Genomic DNA, 20,269 nt, shown 5'->3' on the forward strand with positions numbered 1-20,269 from the left:
ACTTTTAAATTAATCTATACAATTAACTCTACCTAAAAGTCAAAGAGCAGAGCAGCCCACGGATGTTTTTCTTATAGGTTGATCATGTTTTTTGAGATAAACCACAGCAAGTTGGTGGCAAACTTAAAGGATTGAGAATTCTTGCTATTCCATTCACAGGCAATCATCCATTCTCCTATTAAATGAAAGGTATTTCAGAATAGAAGAAAGCTATTCTTTCCAGAACAAAATACATTTCTCTCAGGGATTAGATTTTGAAGACTTTATGGCACTTACAAAAGGCTTTTGATATATCCTCCTGCTAATTTAATTTTCTGCCTTTGCTCTGTTAATAGCCAGGACCAGTTTGGAATACTTTCTCTATATTATTGAAAATCAATGAGCACAAGTCTCACTAATACTTTGAGGCCACTAATGTATAAGAGGTCACTACTCAAAGTGTGAAAGATGGTTGAAAACAAGTTGAGCTTAAACTAGGGAATAAGTAGCAAAGGCCCTGAGATTCAAAAGCTGTTTTTTGTTTTACCTGAAACTATCCAATAAGCATTAGCTTGGATAACCACAGAACCAACACTTGCTTGTGTTAACCTGACATAAGGACCCATAAAATTGCATTTAACAGGCTCTACAGCAGCCTCTCTGCTCCCTTGAAAGAACAGCTTCATTCATACACATTCCAAATTATATCTGTTTTGCATAAATGAAGTAGACTTTGTAGAAAAGACTGGATTCATTATCATGCAAAATACAGCCATTAGCAGAAAATCTAGTAACTCTATTCCCAGACATAACAAGATTAGACTCAGGCTACTGGGCTGGAAATGGGGGGATGAGAAGTGAAGTGTTCTTAAAGCCTTCCTTCTTACAGCATTACTCACGGGGGTAAATTAAATAACGGTACCAAAAAAGGAAGCTACAACATGCTATTACTCAGGTCTACCATCAGAGCAGAACATTCTGGCCAACTGATCTGGAGGGTTAACACCAGCATAGGAAAGACTTAAATGGTTATATGTTTCTCTCTCAAAACCTTTCTTAAGTTCCCTTGCGGCTGGAAAATTTGATAGGACTCACTTGCCACAAATGCTTATCATGTTGACATACAGTAGTTGTGTTATCATCATACTAATTAGATGCTGCAACCAGGGAGTAAAGGCTGGTTAATGATGGAAATTCAGAGAATACAGTACCACAGATTCCAAAACAAGGGCCTGATTCTAGGCAATGATGACGAAATGCTCTCAAGGTCAGGCACAGGGGTAGGTCCAAAGGAGAAAACCTGCAGATGGAACATCTAAAGAATGCCTACTCAGTGCCAGGCACAGCTCCAGGCACTCAGGACACAGGGTGAACAAAACAGATGGGGTCTTAGCACCTTGTAGGTGAAGACTGACAAAAGACTAACACCAAAGTATCAGATAGGGAATATTTAAAAGGTAAAAAAGGAAAGGTGAGTGCCTTGGGGGGTTTCCTGAGCCATGGATGCTCGAGGGAAGTCCTCTCTGAGAAGGTAACCCTTAAGCAGAGATCTGAATGACAAGAAGGAGCCATCCTCTATGCTTTCAATCTATAAAAGCCATCTTTCATGGGAAAAGGATGATAGACGGCAAATGGGAGGCAGCAGTTTCGTCTTGTAATTCGGTGGTTTTCATCACTTTTGGTGTCTTTGAGGCATATTTTCAAATATTACCATATTTATTATATTAAGGGATTATAAAACAAAGCAATTTAAAATGAGTCAACAATAACTACAATCCAGCCACTCTCGACACTTCAGCTAATAACATCTCAGTTATCTATAAAAGCACCCACACTCACTGCGATAGTCGTGACTTCACATCAATTCTGAGGTGCTCTCTGTGGTCTATGCCACATTCTCATGTACTCAGGAGGCAAACTTATCTCTGTTAAAGTAAATGGGAGTTCTTTTGTTAGCAGAAGTTTAAGAACACACTAAACTCCTTGCATTCACACTTGTTTTCTGCAGACATAACCTGTTTGGCCTAATACTTATCTAACAACATCTTAACGGTATATATACATTTTATAAACTATATATATTCAGCTATAAAAAAACATGTAAACAATCATATTGGCAGCATGCCTTTGGGCTATGAGGCATCAGATGGGCAATGGCAAAGGATCACATGAATGAAATCGCAAACTCATTTCTAATTTTCTAAGTTTTCCAGCGATCCCATTATCAGATATTTTTCATTTTTCACAGAAATCTCAATCTTTTGGTTCTTCCCTTATATGAAACATTAGAAAAAAAATTTATTTATTTAATTTACTGCTGGCTGATGTGTCATAGTTAAAGCCATCATAGACAGGGTTAACTTTATCCTTTCAACAGAAATCTGTTTTTTTGTTTTTTTTGTTTTTAAAGAGATGGGGTTTCTTTGCCCAGGCTGGAGTACACCAGTGCGATCATAGTTCACTGCAGCCTCAAACTCCAGGAGTTAGGTGATCCTCCCACCTCGGCCTCCTGAGTGGATGGGATTAAGGGCACAAATCCTTTATCAGGAATCTTCAGAAGCACATTAGCACCACAATTAAACTTCACTATGGCTGGTCTAAAATCTATTTTAGAAAATATTATGAAATTATAAGAATTTCCTGCTTGGCAAGGTGCTATGCCACATAGCATTTTATTTATTTTTAAAAATCTACTAAATAAAGGGAGAAAGGGGAAACGATGAAAAAAGTGAAAGGAAGGAAATACGTAAGTGGAGGAATAGTGCAGAGCTGCCCCTTTTCTTAGTCATGAATAACTATGAGAAAGTCGGAATTTAAATATCTAAAATGAAAGCCCTATTTGGAACTGAGTCCTCTCTCCCGGTGGGTCTGGGCAGGGCTGTTCCAGCGTGTGTGGTCTCTTCTATTCAAGACTCAGATAAGGCCATGAGAGCCAGGTGCTTCCTTCTTAGGGCAATATTGGTACTAAGGAGTCAGGGGAGGGTTTTTATTCCTAAAGTGGCAGGCCCACAAAAGAAATATCTTTTTTCATGACATGAAAAAGGAATACAGAAAACAGCCACAGCTTCACTAAACCTTGCTCAAGAATCTGGAGCTCTCTGCGACTGAACAGGACAGGCCTCAGTGAGCATCACTGGCCACCTGCAAGACACAAAGACCCAACAGGGAAATTCTTTCTCCACTGGTAAGGATGGAGCTTTCAAAAGACGGAGTGGGAGTCTATAAAAAACTTTAAAAAATTTTTTTTTTTTTAAGTACTAGAACCTGTGATTGATCCTAGAAGTCCAGCATTCGGAATCACCTTATGTTAGTAATTTGGGTGTGACAGGTGTCTGGCTGTGAAACTATTACTCCATTAATGACCAGGTGTTTCATGAGAAGGTTACATATGCAAAGCGACCCCCAAACACAGAAGGAGTCAAGAAACCAAAGAAGGAGGCAGATAAGTCCATCTTGTGGTTACAGGGTGATTTTACTGGGGAACTTATGGACAGGAGCATGGTCTTGGGTAGCCACAAGACAAGTAGATCTCCTCATCATTAGACCCCCAGACCGAAGGATTATATACCCAGGGAAGGGTTACACATGCTCCAGAGGAAATGAGTAGGAATTTGATCTAAAGGCAGGATTTACAGTAAGTACCAGTATATCAAGGTTGATCTGCTCTAAGGGCAGGATTTATGGTAGGTATGTGCTCTTACACAAGGAACAAAAGATAAACTGGAAATCTCAGAGCATTCCTGGAACTGTTCATAAGAAGTCAACATGGTAGATTAGCTTACAAGATGGAATTACTTTAGCTTCCACACTGGGGTTGACTTGGGGAGCCAAGAGGAAATCTAAAGCAGTGGTCCCCAACCTTTTTGGCACCAGGGACTGGTTTCATGGAAGACAATTTTTCCACAGACAGTGGGAGTGGGGATGGTTTCGGTATGAAACTGTTCCACTCAGATCATCATAAGGAGTGCACAACCTAGATCCCTCACATGTGCGGTTCACAACAGAGTCCGCACCTCTGTGAGAATCTAATGCCACCACCGATCTGACAGGAGGCTGGCCCACCACTCACCTCCTGCTGTGTGGCCTGGTTCCTGCAAAGGCTGAAAACCCCTGCTCTAAAGCAACCAAATACAGGGTCAAGGAGGATGACTTCCTAATCAGTTTCCTAGAGGAGTGCATAATTAATTAATGCTAAAAGAGCAAAAACATAGTATTAAAGAATATAAAGCAGATTATATTGGAAGAATGTAAAGAAAAGACCTTGAAGAACTTAACTAAAGCTAGTTAGAAAACCTAACACACAGACCTTAACATAAATGGTTAGATTCCAAACAGCCAACTCCCTCTTCATCAAATAGGTACTCCAGTGTGCTTTGCATGTCAGGCGCCTCGGGTTTCTACTGAAGCAGAGACCGCAGCCTCGGCCCTCCAAAAGCAGTTCTTACGATCTTCTCAAGACATCCATTCACGAAGTGAATAGCAATTAATGCTCTTGGAGCTTAATGGGAAAAACTCGAAGACACTGACATGCCACCAGGTTATCTCCATGCCTGAAGCTGACGAGGCAAAGGAGAACAACCGTGACCAGCAGTGAACAGGTACTGTAGTGAATGGCATTTATACGCTTTCCCTTCTAATTCCTAGAACCCTCCTCTGAAGAGGCTCCCAGTGTAGCTACCAATGGAGAGGAAACAGCAGAGATCCAAAGTGATAGCACCTTCAAGGCTTCTCTCAAGCCTCTGGCAAAGGATCTGGGCATCCTGGCAGCCATAGACCTGGTAGAGCACCAGCTGCTCTCGGGGGGAGGGGTTCAAGGCCCCAGGCTCTAACTGGAGCTGTGTCCTCCCTGGCCCCCTTGGTGTCCTCAATGGCACAATTTCTAAGAAAACTGTGTGGCTCCTGGTAGCTGAGCTAATCACCTGAAATCTTTTCACAGAAAGTCACAGGCTTTCAAAACTGGAACAAACCTTGTTCTTCATGAAGAAATAATCCTCACTTCTGCATTCTTCTTTTCTCTTTTCACTTCCTTTTCTTCTTTTTCTTTTTTTTTAATATCAACTAGTTACTTTCTAATGGAAGAGTCCTGATGTATGGAAGTTTATGGAAATCAAGAAGTGAATATCTGCCAATTTCACACAAACTCAGTGTTATTTAAATTAGGAAAAAAAACACAACAATATAAACAAAATGTCCCAAAGAAGTTCAGAAAGTCGCCATACGTCACAAAGCAGCCAAGAGTGGACAATGAAACTAGCTTTTACGTCACCTGACTCTCCAGCCAGTTCTACTGTGCTAAGATCAGACCTAATAATCTAGCTAATAAAAAACTGGACATTTACAATTCCAAATGGTGCCATTCTAGCCATTAGAAGCATTTTTCAACCATAGGGAAAAAAAGCAGTTAATGTTGAGGGAAAAGTCAGGGCATATTTTCTTTAAGTCAAAAAAGTCTAACAATAATTTTTGTATCATAAACACTTGTAAAAGAGCATAGACTATGCATTATATATATGTGTGTATATATATATGTATGTGTGTGTGTATGCATGTGTGTATATCTATCTATCTATCTACAAAAGGAGTACCCTTTTAGGATTACACTTGACTTACATGGCCTAGCTACACAGAGAGCTGTTACATGTACTATAACACACCAACAAGTACACAGAGTTATTCCAAAGTGAATGAAGTATCCCAAAGTGAACACTCTCACGTTAACTGCCCCTTGGGCAGAAGTGCCCATCCTTTGGGCCAGGGAGCAGAATTACAGTGGACAGATCAACAGGGCCACTACATCCTTCCGGAGCAAGCTGACATTTGGTGTCAACAAGAGATTGCAGCTGAAGCTTTGATTCTTATCCAGCCTGCTGTTTCAACAACCCGTTGTGCATCAGACACAATCATGGTCTGGCTTCAGTCACAATGTATTTAGGTCCATTTGCAAAATAGCATAGAAAACAGAGGAGTAAAACTTAACTATATGCTGAAATGTTCCTTTTACACTTGGAAGCATCACAAATGCTCTTTTTCAGGCTTATAGGATACCCTCTAGCATCAGAACATGCATTTTTGAGTCTTACAAAAGCTCTTCTTATTGTGCCTGCACCACAGATTTACACTGCTGTAACTCCTGTCAGACATCATCTTAGCTTTATGAATAAATAAAACTATGCTCTAGGGAAACATTAAGCGGAAAAATCAATACCCATCTAGCATGCAATAGACTTGAGCTTTAAGGCGGCTTATTCCCAAAGTACAATACAATATGAAGTGTAAAACCATACTTTTTGCTTCCTAATAAAGGATGAGTGAGAATATGTGAAATTGGCAGGCAAATCCTTGCTTTCCATCGTCCTCAGAATATCAGGAGTCCTCTTTTCCTCTTAAAAGTAGCTTAGTTGATATTTCAAGAGGAAAGAGAAAGGGAAAAAGAAAAACGGGATAGGTGAAGGCATGGTGGCAAAATCTTGATACTCTGTGAATCTAGACTGTGAGTATGTAAGGACTCAGTGATTCTCTCCCGTGTGTATAAAATTTTTCATCATAAGCAGTTTAAAAATATGAGGCTGGGCATGGTGGTTCACGCCTGCAATCCTAGCATTTTGGGAAGCCAAGGTGGGAGGATCGCTTGAACCCAGGAGTTTGAGATCAGCCTGGGCAACATGGTGACACCCCATCTCTACAAAAAATAAAAAAAACTAGCCAGGCATGGTGGCATGTGCCTGTACTCCTAGCTACCTGGAAGATTGAGGTAGGAGGATCTCTTGAGCTCAGGGGTTTGAGGCAACAGTGAGCTATGTCCAGTCTGTGGGCAACAGAGTGAGACCCTGTCTCTAAAAGCAAACAAAACCAAAAGGAATTTAAAAATTATGTATGTTTGCTTGGGAAAAATTCTCAGGGAAAAATATCAGCTAAGATGATAACAATGGTTCTCTTTGGGTAATGGATTCACAAGGAAACTTTTTTCTTCCTTGAGAGTATTAAATTTTCCAACTATCGTGACAATGTATATGTTTTTATAGTTCAGAAAACACACACACACAGTAAACACGAGGAAGGATAGCAAAAAGAAAATGAAAGATTAATTAGACTGACTGCAAAGTATTTTGTTGACTACTGGCCTAGAGACAGCTAAGATTTATACTGTAACACTTATTTATATTCCAGGCCAACTCTTTCTTACTGCTCTTGGATGTTTTTCAGGGCATAAGCAGGCTGCTATTAAAATTGACTGATTTAAAAAATAAAGCTAACGGCTTATGCTGAAATTAACCTCGTCTTTGTGAGCCAAAGATCAAATGCGAGACAAAAGCTGGCTAGAGTCTAGAGTCATCATTTCCTCAGCTCTGCAATCACCTTACAACTTAGGACCATTTTCACAGTGGAGACAGTTGTTAAAAGTTCTGACAAGCCCTGCGGTAACCTTTGATTACAAAGCCACTCCAGAAAGCCAAGGCTCTTGCTTAGAATTGGTTTGAATTAAAAATGAATCCCATTATTTTCCCCTAGCTCCTCAAAGATGCAGTTCATCACTAATTGTGTTAACTCTGGCCTCTCAAGAAACACACTTATTTGTTAATTCAGCTTAGGAGTACACATCTCCCTGGACGGTTGCTGATTCTGTGTTTTCTTTGCTTGTGTTTCTCTTTTTTGGGGGGCAATCCTAGCTCATTGAAACCTCCGCCTCCTGAGCTCAAGCAATTCTCGTGTCTCAGCCCCCCAAGTAGCTGGGATTATGGGTGTGCAACACCATGTACAGCTAATTTTTATATTTTTAGTAAATACAGGGTTTCACCATGTTGGCCAGGCTGGTCTCGAACTCCTGGCCTCAAGTGATCTGCTCGCCTCGGCCTTCTAGAGTGCTGGGATTACAGGCGTGAGCCACCACACCCAGCCTGCTTTGCTTATGTTTCTAATAACTGGAAAGAACAACTCTGGAAGTTTCTTTTTTTTTTTTTTTTTTTTTTTGAGACAGAGTCTCGCTTTGTCGCCCAGGCTGGAGTGCAGTGGCGCGATCTCGGCTCACTGCAAGCTTCACCTCCCGGGTTCCCGCCATTCTCCTGCCTCAGCCTCCCGAGTAGCTGGGACTACAGGCGCCCACCACCTCGCCCAGCTAGTTTTTTTTTTGTATTTTTTTAGTAGAGAAGGGGTTTCACCGTGTTCGCCAGGATGGTCTCGATCTCCTGACCTCGTGATCCGCCCGTCTCGGCCTCCCAAAGTGCTGGGATTACAGGCTTGAGCCACCGCGCCCGGCCTGGAAGTTTCAAATATATTTCCAAGTCACAGGCACACTGGAAGCACGAAAATGGGTTGGGGCACTTTCAAATTTTGAATTTCAAATTAAAACATCATAAAGTCGCTACTATTATTACTAAATTTGGTGCGGACACTGTCTGAATCTACTTCCACTCTGGCAATGATACACCATTACAAGTTTCAAAAGAATGTAGCCATCATGTTAGTTCTGATGTCAGCAGAAGAGGGAAAGGGGACATAAATTAGTTTTGGTGGCTCTTCTTTAATGTAGCAAAAATAACAAGCAAAGCATTATTGTTGAGAAGAATGCTTACATTTAGTCAGAAAAAAAGCACAGCTTGAGATAAATTACTTTTCATGAATTCTATCTTCTTTATTATAGTGTCAGAGATATATTCATTTAAATAAATTAGAGCATCCACTGTGTGTTACTATGCTCCAGGCATTTATTAGATGTTGTAGGTACTAAAATAAGATACAAACGTTGCCCTCAAGCTTAGCTTCTATAGGAGGGTCACATGGAGTAAAACTCAAGAAGTCAGCCACGTACAAAAAAAGCACCACACAATGCTTTCCAGAAATTGGGAGGAATGCGATTCTACTACAGAAGCATGTGATGCCTATTCTAAAATATATAGATTCTTGAGTTAAATCTTAATTACCCCCAACTGGAAAATGCTCTACATTTCAGGCTATAATAATGTGTGTAAGGCGAGCAGCTGTAGTGGAAATGGAAATGCATTAGAGAAAATGTCTAATCCCTGAATCGAGATTCTTGTCAAATATTAGGAGATCAGAGGAAGGCGTTTTTAGAGTGTGGATAATCAAAGGTCTTAATGCACTGATTCTTTAGCCTAAGTTAACTAACAAAAGGCAGGCTGATTTCCAGGATCTGCAGTTACATTTAGAAAGACTGTGGCCTCAGAGGGGAACCAAAATAACCTTGAAATAGCTCCCTGCTCTCCTAAGAGGAAAGGGTTACTCTGGCAAGAGAAGGAATTTCTCAGTAAGTTGAAGCAAAGATTTAATTAAAAGACAGTGGCCTATTTTAGATTCCTTTGGTGAAAAGATGGGGAAAACTTAGACCAAATGAATTCCTTTCCAGGCCATACAGGAACTGGATAATGATTTAAAATGAATATGAGTCGGGCAGGCCACTACTCTTGAGGTTTGTAAAATAAATCTTTCAAATGGGTGGACATAGTGCTTTGAAGTCCAGGATTCATTACAAAAACTACTAATCATTGTAGTAAACTAATTCCTAAAATAAAATACAGAATGTCTTTGTGTTAACCTGTTCATTTAGTCTGAATGGTTTTTTTCTGCATTTGGTCTGTTCACAGAAGACGACCCAAGGTCATTAAGGAATTATTAACATAACTTTATCATCAGCACAAAATGAGATTATTAATACCATGAATAATGATAACCAAAAACACAGCCTTATATCTTTTTGGTGGTGGTGGCAGTGAGCACTGTGTATCCTATTAATCTCTCTATCAAGCCTATGAGACTATCCAATTATTATCCCTGTCTCAAAGACGAGGAAAGAGATTGAGAGAGAGTAGGCATTTAGCCCAACTTCACAGAGGCTTTACAAAGCTCAGCCATGGATGGGCTTACCACCAACCAAACGGAAACACCATGTTGTAGGAAGTATACCCACTGGCGTCTTTGTTTCTATTGCAGAAGACCTAAGGTGCTAAATTCAAATCAGACTAGCTCATACCCTGGATGTTTTTCAGCTTAGAAGCTGTGTGTCTGCAGAGTTAACCCAAACAGAGTCTCCAAATCAACAACTGATGCATGCAAAGTTAAACTAAAAGCCAGTTTGAATGAGTAATAATGTAGAATAAACCAGATAAATAAATACTTTGAAATCACCGTTTCCCAGCAATGAAGTTGTGGCCAACTGCTGAAATAGGAGAACAACCTCGTGTTTTCTGGAAAAGAAACACAAGAGAAAACAATTTCAAAATTCTGAACTGGATTAAAACTGCAACAATTAAGGGTAAAATGATCATCTTGTCATTTACTTATTTAAGATTTGGCCAATAGTAAGCAACTGAAAAATGATTATTTAATTAGCCTTTGCTGCTTTAATACTATAATAAAAGAATGTTAAAAAGCAAAAGCTAAAACTTGCTCTTAAAATGCCAGACCTATATGTTATTCCTAATTTTATACATGCAGAAAAGTAAAAATGATGGCATTAATAGCATGTAATAAATTATGCCCATACTTCGTTTTAATCATTGCTGCCTTCTAACTCATTTGCACCAATGACAACAGTAACTAGGGTTTATCAACAGCGCTGCACCTGCACACCTCAAACACAGACCTCTAGAGCCCATGTGCAATGTACATGGATTAAGCAAAAACAAAATTGGTTGCATGCCTCAAGAAGATGACAGTCTTTTCAGCAAAAAAAAAAAAAAAAGGTGAAACCAAATTGTATGCAGACATGTGATCATTGTTATATTTAGCTATATTATTTAATGTCTTCATCTTGAAATATGTTGTATTTTCGTTAACATGGCTTCTTATGCTTAAAAATAAAACTATCACTTATAAAGATCACTTCTCCAAGAATAAGTGTGATTTGAGTTTGAGGAATGTAATCTCAAATCGAAAATTCTGTTTTTGTAGAACTGTGTATCTAAGTAGACATCTGAAAATATGCTACGTGGAAGTAAAAAGCATGGGTAGTTAAACAATGAACCTAATAACAAGACTGAATTTTCTCGAGAGAAATATCCACTGAGGGAAACCAGTGCCTCCTCTCCCCTCTTTTCTTTTTTGGTAAAGTTTAAAAGAGAAAAGAAAGCTATTTCTTAGAAGAAATGAAAAGCAAAACAACATTTGAAAGACCAAATAGTCAAGCTGACAACAAGCAAGGTGGTAATTCCTCCATGAGCTCTAGTGTCAGACTCCACAGTGTCCAGCAAGACAGGAACCCCCAGACTCTTAACCCATGTAGTCTAAAAGCCACGTGAATATGAGAAAAGAGAAAAGTGCAGCAGAAGGCGAGAGGAGGTTCCATGCCAAGAGTGGCAGTAGAATGGTAAAGAACACATTTGCCGAGTCCACATGCAACAAAGAAAGGCAATGGGCACTCTCTTCTCTTGGCCTTTTGCTGGGAAATCCCCCATCCTGAGCTCCTAAGCACTATGGCTCAGCAACACTGTGGGTGCTGGGACATTTCCTCACCAGTCTGAAAACCTATCATTTATAAAACCAGGAGGATGCATTTCAAGCTCTAAACAACTGCATTGGAAACAAGTATTTGGGAATAGTACCCAAATAGTACCCAAATGTTCACAAGTGGAGACACAATTATTTTGAGAGGCTGCTAGTGGTGTCTAAAACACTGCCACATCTGTTTAATAAACACTCGCTGATAAATCTCTGTGCTATATAGAAGGGGTACACAAAGGCAAAGATAAGAAGGCCCAGTTCAGGAGCCCAAGTGACAAGTAAGTAGCACAATACAGAGAGACACAGGAGTATCAACAGGTTGTGATTACAGTACAGAAAAGAGCAGAATAGTTTGGCTCTGGAGGGCCCCATCCATGCTTGTTCTCCACATCCCTTGTGATAAAACCCAAGCCTCTGGCATTGTGACAATCTCCCTGTCACAGTGCCCAGCCTTTCCAGTGTCATCTCATCATCCTCACTGCCCTCCTGAGTCCTCCATGCCTCTGCCACCCTGTCTGTTTTAGAGGCTAACCAACCAATATAGAAGAGTGAATAGACTAGTGGCACAGGGACCCACTGATGTGTGCTCCTTCAGCCACACTCACCAGTGTAGGTGAAGACGTGGCATGGGGAGAGAGCTGGGTTATACAGGGTTGGGGTTTTGCTAGTGAGTATATCTAATAAAGCACTTTTTTTTTTAAAGAAATAATTTCAACTTTTATTTTAGACGCAGGGAGCACATCTGCAGGTTTGTTACATGAGTATATTGTGTGTGAGATTTGAGGTCTGAATGATCCTGTCACCCAGGTAGTGACCGTAGTACCCACTAGGTAGGTTTTCAACCTTTACTCCCCTTTCTTCGTCTCCCTTCCAGTCACCCCCAGTGTATACTGTTGACATCTTTGGATCCATGAGTACCCAGTGTTCAGCTCCCACTTATAAGTGCGAACATGTGGTATTTGGTTGTCTGTTACTGTGTTAATTCCTTTAGGATTATGGACTCCAGCTACATTCATGTTGCCATAAAAGACATAATTTAGTTATTTTTTATGGCTGCCTAATACTCCATGATGTATATGTACCACATTTTCTTTATCCAATTCACTCAAGTTGATGAGCACCTAGGCTGATTCCATGTTTTTGCTATTGTGAATAGTGCCTCAATGAGCATACAAGTCTATGTGTCTTTTTGGTAGAACCATTCATTTTTCTGAAAGCACTTGTTTTTAAGCTGGAAACTGTGGTGTGCTTGTAAAGAGTGGGTGAATCCTGGCACCTGATAGGTGGGTCCTCCAACTTGTTCCAACCTCCTGTTCCACTGTGTCCTCAGCTGGTCACATCCTTCTCAATCCACTCCTTCCTTTATTTAGAGTCCAATGAGGAAATAACTATAAACACCAATGTAAAGTACATGCTCTAAAACAGGACTTTCAACCTTGCCCTTGCTGACATTTGGGGCTGGAGAATTCTTTGTTTTGAAGGGCTAGCATTTCCTGCCCTGAGCTGTAATAAACAAAAATGTCTCCAGACTTCAACAAATGTCCCCTTAGGAACAAAATATTCCCAAGTTGAAAGTCACTGGTCTAAAATGAATGATGACTTATTAAAACACAGTAATTTGAGTATAGTGGCTCACACCTATAATGCCAGCTCCTGAGGAGACTGAAGTGGCAGGATTGCTTGACCCCAGGATTTGGAGGCTGCAGTGAGCTATGTTGTACCACTACACTCCAGCCTGGGCGACAGAGCTACGGCATCTCTTAAACACAAACACACACTCACATACTCTCATATTTATATCTTAACTTTCATATCATGCAGAAAAACAGCAGTGTGGATGGGGACCACTGGAAAAGGCATAGATTAGGGAGGGTGTATGTAAAAAGCATCTGTTGTATTCTCGGCCCTGCATGAGGTCAGTTATCTTATTCAATACGCACAAAACACCCTGTGCTTTTCTCTGCATCACAGCAGCTCTAAACCTTGAGAAGCAATGATTTAGTGCATGCTGACAATGTTATTAAAAGCAGAACTCTTCACAATAAAATAAAAAGTATTGCTAGATACGCCTTTCCTTCACTTTCAGTAGACTGAACACCTGACTCCTTGAGAATGATCAGCACATTTTCTTTTTCTTTCTTTCTTTCTTTCTTTCTTTCTTTCTTTCTTTCTTTCTTTCTTTTTCTTTCTTTCTTTCTTTCTTTCTTTTTATTATTATTATACTTTAAGTTCTAGGGTACATGTGCACAAAGTGCAGGTTTGTTACATATGTATACAACATATGTATACAACATATGTGCCATGTTGGTGTGCTGCACCCATTAACTCATCATTTACATTAGGTATATCTCCTAATGTTATCCCTCCCCCATTCCCCCACCCCACGACAGGCCCTGGTGTGTGATGTTCCCCATCCTGTGTCCAAGTGTACTCATTGTTCAATTCCCACCTATGAATGAAAACATGTGGTGTTTGGTTTCCTGTCCTTGTGACAGTTTGCTCAGAATGATGGTTTCCAGCTTCATCCACGTACCTATAAAGGACATGAACTCATCCTTTTTTATGGCTGCATAGTATTCCATGGTGTATATGTGCCACATTTTCTTAATCCAGTCTATCATTGATGGACATCTGGGTTGGTTCCAAGTCTTTGCTATTGTGAATAGTGCCACAATAAACATACGTGTGCATGTGTCTTTATAGCAGCATGATTTATAATCCTTTGGCTATATACCCAGTAATGCGATGGCTGGGTCAAATGGTATTTCTAGTTCTAGACCCTTGAGGAATCGTCATGCACTCTTCCACAATGACTGCACTAGTTTACAGTCCCACCAACAATGTAAAAGTGTTCCTGTTTCTTCATATCCTCTCCAGGACCTGTTGTTTCCTGACTTTTTAATGACTGCCATTCTAACTGGTGTGAGATGGTATCTCACTGTGGTTTTCATTTGCATTTTTCTGATGGCCAGTGATGATAAGCATTTTTTCATGCATCTGTTGGCTGCATAAATGTCTTCTTTTGAGAAGTGTCTGTTCATATCCTTTGCCCACGTTTTGATGGGGTTGTTTGATTTTTTCTTGTAAATTTATTAAAGTTCTATGTAGTTTCTGGATATTAGCCCTTTGTCAGATGGGTAGATTGCAAAAATTTTCTCCCATTCTGTAGATTGCCTGTTCACTCTGATGGTAGTGTTTTTTTTGCAGTGCAGAAGCTCTTTAGTTTAATTAGATCCCATTTGTCAATTTCGGCTTTTGTTGCCATTGCTTTTGGTGTTTTAGACATGAAGTCCTTGCCCATGCCTATGTTCTGAATGGTATTGCCTAGGTTTTCTTCTAGGGTTTTTATGGTTTCAGGTCTAACATTTAAGTCTCTAATCCATCTTGAATTAATTTTTGTATAAGGTGTAAGGAAGGGATCCAGTTTCAGCTTTCTACATATGGCTAGCCAGTTTTCCCAGCACTATTTATTAAATAGGGAATCCTTTCCCTGTTTCTTGTTTTTGTCAGGGTTGTCAAAGATCAGATGGCTGTAGATGTGTGGTATTAATTCTGAGGGCTCTGTTCTGTTCCATTGGTCTATATCTCTGTTTTGATACCAGTACCATGCTGTTTTGGTTACTGTAGCCTTGTAGCATAGTTTGAAGTCAGGCTGCATGATGCCTCCAGCTTTGTTTTTTCAGCTTAGGATTGTTTTGGCAATGCGGGGTCTTTTTTGGTTTCATATGAACTTTAAAGTAGTTTTTTCCAATTCTGTGAAAAAAGTCATTTGTAGCTTGACAGGGATGGCACTGAATCTATAAATTACCTTGGGCAGTATGACCATTTTCACGATATTGATTCTTCCTATCCATGAGCATGGAATGTTCTTCCATTTGTTGTGTTCTCTTTTATTTCACTGAGCAGTGGTTTGTAGTTCTCCTTGAAGAGGTCCTTCACATCCCTTGTAAGTTGGATTCCTAAGTATTTTATTCTCTTTGAAGCAATTGTGAATGGGAGTTCACTCATGATTTGGCTCTCTGTTTGTCTGTTATTGGTGTATAGGAATGCCTGTGATTTTTGCACATTGATTTTGTATCCTGAGACTTTGCTCAAGTTGCTTATCAGCTTAAGGGGATTTGGGGCTGAGATGATGGGGTTTTCTAAATATACAGTCATGTCATCTGCAAACAGGGACAATTTGACTTTCTCTTTTCCTAACTGAATACCCTTTATTTCTTTCTCCTGCCTGATTGTCCTGGCCAGCACTTCCAACACTATGTTGAACAGGATTGGCAGCACAACACATTTTCATGACAATCAACTTCATTCTGTGACATCTTAGGACATTTCCACTGCCAACTTGTCCTGTGGTTGTTTTCATCATGATTGGCCCACATGGGGTCCTAGGCATAACCATGATATATCTCTTTTCCTCAAACCACAGAGAATTAGCCATATTTAGCCTGCAGATTTGTAAAATGGAACTGGTTACAGCTCTGCTAGTGTCCTAAGTGAGGATGACAATGCTGTGGAGTGCAGAGCAGTGTCGGGTGGTTACATCCTAGCTTACACTACCAACCTCTCTGAGAGCATCAAATGAGACAAGGGACAGGATTCTCAGACGGAATTTGACGTTGGTCCTTTCCCCTCCTGATCCCCGAAGGGCCTGGTGGGCTCAACAATCTCTAGTAAATTCAGCACATTCAGGTCCAAAAGCATCCTTGAACGGGAATCTTCCTTAGCCTTGTCTACTCAAAAAGACCGGGAGTGGCTTTTTAAAAACATGTGTGGACATGCAGTTCTTCCTAGTTGGCTTTCTGATTCTGTCCAAACACAATCACATCTCCCATGCTAGTATCTATCCAAATACTTTCTTTAAGGAGAATGTCCATGTGTCAGCCACTATTCTAGGTGGGGGTTTCGATACTGACCAAGACAAAATTCCCTGTCCTCATGGATCTTTCTAGTGGAGGTGGGAAACAAACCCACCATCTAGCAGAACAGCTGTGATAATCACTGAAGAAAACCACAGAGGCGCTATGGGGGTAGCAACCGCCCGGGGAGTGGGCACTGCTTTGAGTTGGGGAGTCAGGAAAGGCATCACTGAGAAAATGTTGGTTGAGCACAGACCTGAAGGTTGGGGTGAGGCAGGTCAGAGAGGGCTGGTCCCACTGGTCCCTCCATGTGCCCACCTTGGGCACCCCTCAGAGAGCTACAGCACGCCTGGTGCTTCCATGCCCACTGCAGGGGAGCACCGGCCAGGTGTGGGCACACGTGCAGACATGTGATCCAGGAAAGGTAGCAAGATTATTAGCTGAGAATGAGGATGGAGAGGGAGGTATTTGAGGTTTGAGAAGAGGGCACAAGAAGATGATCCAGAAAAGGGGAAGAGTAAACAGAATAGCGGCACAGGGACCCACTGAGATGAAAGTGGAACCTGTGAGCACAGTGATGTGTGCTCCTTCAGCCGCACTCACCAGTGTAGGTGAAGATGTGGCATGGGGAGAAAGCTGTGTTACGCAGGGTCGGGGTTTTGCCAGTGAGGATCACGACGAAAGAGGGAGCAGCAAAGAACCTGAGGGTGGATGCAAAAGAATAATTATAATACGAGATCATGGAATCTAAGCTAGATAACTAGGAAAGGAGAACTGGAGGGGTGACAGACAATGAAAATTAGTAGGATCACTGGATGGTGAGTACTGGTGGGCCACGAATGGTTGGAGTTAAGGTACAGAGGATAGGAGACAGAAGGTGGTGATCAGAGGACGGAATGGTTGGGGAGAGAGTGGATTAGACACTTGCTACTTAAAGTATGGCCCCAGGACCAGCAGCTTCTGCAATATCTGGGGACTTGTTAAAAATGGCAGAATCTCAGATCCTACCTCAGATCTACTGAGTCAGACTCTGCATTCTAATAAGATCCCCAGGTGATTCACATTAAATTTGGGGAAAAACAGCCTTAAACCACTGTCACATCTGCACCATGCTGGCTCAATTTGCAGGCAACCAGAAGCCACAGACACCCTATAAAAAAGGGCTAGTGAATAGCATTCTGAGGTTAGGAAATTCCCTGGGGCTCTGTTTCCCCTTCAAACAGCTCCACTTTAAATTGCTCATTTTGGTTTCTCGGGTTTCCATCCAGCTGCCTGATGCTCTTGTTCTGCCAGGCCTTGCAGTCTTATGATATGGTTTTCAGGCTTAAAATTCAATTTCCCAAAGAACGCTGCTCCTCCAAATGTTGGTTAGCTTTCCCTCCCTGTCTGTAGGCAAAAGAGCACCTCCTTACTTCCTGCAACCAGGTACCCATCTCCACTCTAGTTTGCCTGTGAGAAGGCAACCAGACACTTAGTGTCCTCAATTCAGCCTGTGTAATTCCATGTGCCCATATAGATCTATTCCAAGACACTAATGCAAAATGCATAGTATTGCCATTTGTGGCTTTTTAGAAGTTTAGCTTCCTGCTATAATAATTACTCAGGGTTTTGTATCTTCTAGTATGAGTAGACTGACTTGCCTCTTTATAATTTTATAAAAAAGAGAAAACAGTTGTATATAGCATTAGAGTGAAAGAAGAGGTTGAGTCTAGCTAACGGAGGCTTTGCCCCCTTACAATCTTTACTCCTAATAAAAAGAGTGTGACATTTTCATGAATCCAGACGCAACCTCCTGTATAAACACTTGTATGTAAAATAATTTAGAATCTTTAGCTTCTTTCAAGACAAATGATTTCAGATGCTGTCATATATGAGTTTTACTACAATTACTAATAATCATCAAGTACTATTTGCAGACACCATGCTATACATCCTCATCTTATTTAATGCTCACAAGAATTCTATGGGATTCATACTATTGTTATGCTGGTCCTACAGATGGGGAAACTGAGGCCTAGAAATGTGAAATGACACAGCCAGTGAGTGGTGGAGCCAAGTTTCAAACCCAAGTGCACCTGATTCCACAGTGGCTCCTCACGCATATACACAGGATAACACACAGCTAAAGCCCAAGAGTGTGGCACACACAGCTCCCTCCGCATTCCCGCATCTCTGAGCATACACATAGTCATTACTAAATATTATAAGTGCCTACTTGAGTTGAGAAGGTGTAAACAAGGGTCTCTAATCTTACTATTGGTAAGTATTTGATACAGAGACCCTTGCTTAGATGTGACCATTTTCTAGATCTGTGATAATTCTTGTAGCTCTTGCTAAGCTACAACAATCAATGAAATGAGCCATCTTGGCATCACTCTGCTAACCTGTGGTACAGTTATAACAAACTGGCTCATCACCATGGGTACCTGAACACAATCTCTGTTGGTTGGTGACCTGGCCTCCAGGAACAGAACCTGTCTTGCTGTCAGGAGAAAATGCCAGCAATGACCTCTTATCTGATCCTTTCCCACACCAAGGCAGATCAAGTCCTCAGGTCAGTTCAGCAAATGCAAATGTGTACAGAAGAAACAGAACCAAATCCAAAGCTTCCCATGTGAATTATCACAAGGCTTTGGACACACCAGTTTCCTTCTCAGCATCACCTAACAGCCCATGATTCAGAGAGAACAATGTCCAGTTCTGCCTCCTTTGCTTCCCAAGGATGGTGTGAGGGTGACTAGATGGGCCTGCGGTTCTTGGGTAGGAGGAGCTGAGGTTAATTTAATAAGCCTGTATACACACACAGTGCTGAGAAGCACAAAGTCTGGGCCAAGGCATCTGCATATGGTAATCAGGGTTAGGCATTCAGGGCTAATAAAATGTTTCTTTTTAAGTCAGTGAGGCCAAAACAGAGCAAACAACAACATTAAAAGTAGCCTGAGAAACTGATCTTCCCATTTCCAGCCCCCATCTGCAAAAACGAAAGAGAAATCTCTTGCTTTTATGTAAAAATTATAGGGCAACTTCTTTGGTTCCTCAGATTTTGAAAGGAAGACAAGCTGTAAGAAAATAAATATCCTAGGGCCCATGCTAAGTACATACTTTTTAAAAATTTTATTGTGTTCTATATCTGGGTGAACATTTATTATTCAATATTTATTACTGCCTCAATATTTATTATTGTCTCTATACATATTTCTCTGTCTTAGGTTGTCAAGTCTGATAAGGCAAAGACCAAATCTACTTAGTTCTTTTGTAAAGCATGGAAAGCTGTTATGCATAATTAGGCACTTAAAGAGTTTTTGATGAAGATGATTATGAAGAATGAGAATGGTTAACACCATGGTAAGCATGTTTCATGAAACCTTCCTGTCTTTTCTAAAATGTCAGCCGACTGCACGTTCATAGAATCGTACAGTTAATGGAAGCTTGAGTTTAGAAACAGTGCAGAGCTTGCTAAACAGTATGTGATCTGCAGACCAGCAGCATTGGCACCACCCAGGAACTCATTAGAAAGGCAAACCCTGGACCTCACTCCAGACCTACTGAGTCAGAATCTGCACATTTAACAGGATGTACATTAAAGTCTAAGAGGCACCAACTAGAGAACCACCAAGTTCAACTGCTTCACTTTACAGTTGAGAAAGTTTGGGACCCAGACAGGCTAAATGATTTGTAAGCCCTTCCATACCCTGACCTGGCATTTGTTGCTCTCTATTCCAACCTTCTACAGCCTCTTCTCCTTGAGGAGTACTCCTCCTTGCATTTCTCTTCTGTGGGCCTATGGGAACAAAGCTGTAAATAAATAACAACCCACAGATTGCAGGGAACACTGCAATAATGGTAATATTTGTTTGCCTCAGTCTTTTTTCTTTTCCTCACTCACATTTGAATACTAATTGTCACCCTCTTAACATATGATAACTTTTATGGAAAAAACATTAATTTCTTCAGGTATAAAGAGATTGGCTGTACTTTTG

The 20,269-nt window shown here is 40.8% G+C and overlaps 1 protein-coding gene across 5 annotated transcripts in view; it reads right to left on the bottom strand.

The window, feature by feature from the left end:
• PAG1 (phosphoprotein membrane anchor with glycosphingolipid microdomains 1) overlaps nt 1–20,269 on the bottom strand; it is a 139,831-nt gene that overhangs the window by 85,799 nt on the left and 33,763 nt on the right. For 2 of the 5 annotated variants that reach the window (XM_033202320.1, XM_033202316.1), the window contains exon 2: nt 10,109–10,178. The exons of 1 other annotated variant lie outside the window; for it this stretch is intronic. The gene's annotated coding sequence lies outside the window, so the exon portion shown is untranslated. Of the gene's footprint in view, nt 1–10,108; nt 10,179–19,986; nt 20,002–20,269 lie in introns of those variants that run through there. 2 more of the 5 variants (XM_033202318.1, XM_033202317.1) reach the window with 2 other exon arrangements.

Source organism: Trachypithecus francoisi, unplaced genomic scaffold (genome assembly GCF_009764315.1).
Source record: "Trachypithecus francoisi isolate TF-2019V2 unplaced genomic scaffold, Tfra_2.0 Lachesis_group7, whole genome shotgun sequence".
Lineage (NCBI taxonomy): Eukaryota > Metazoa > Chordata > Mammalia > Primates > Cercopithecidae > Trachypithecus > Trachypithecus francoisi.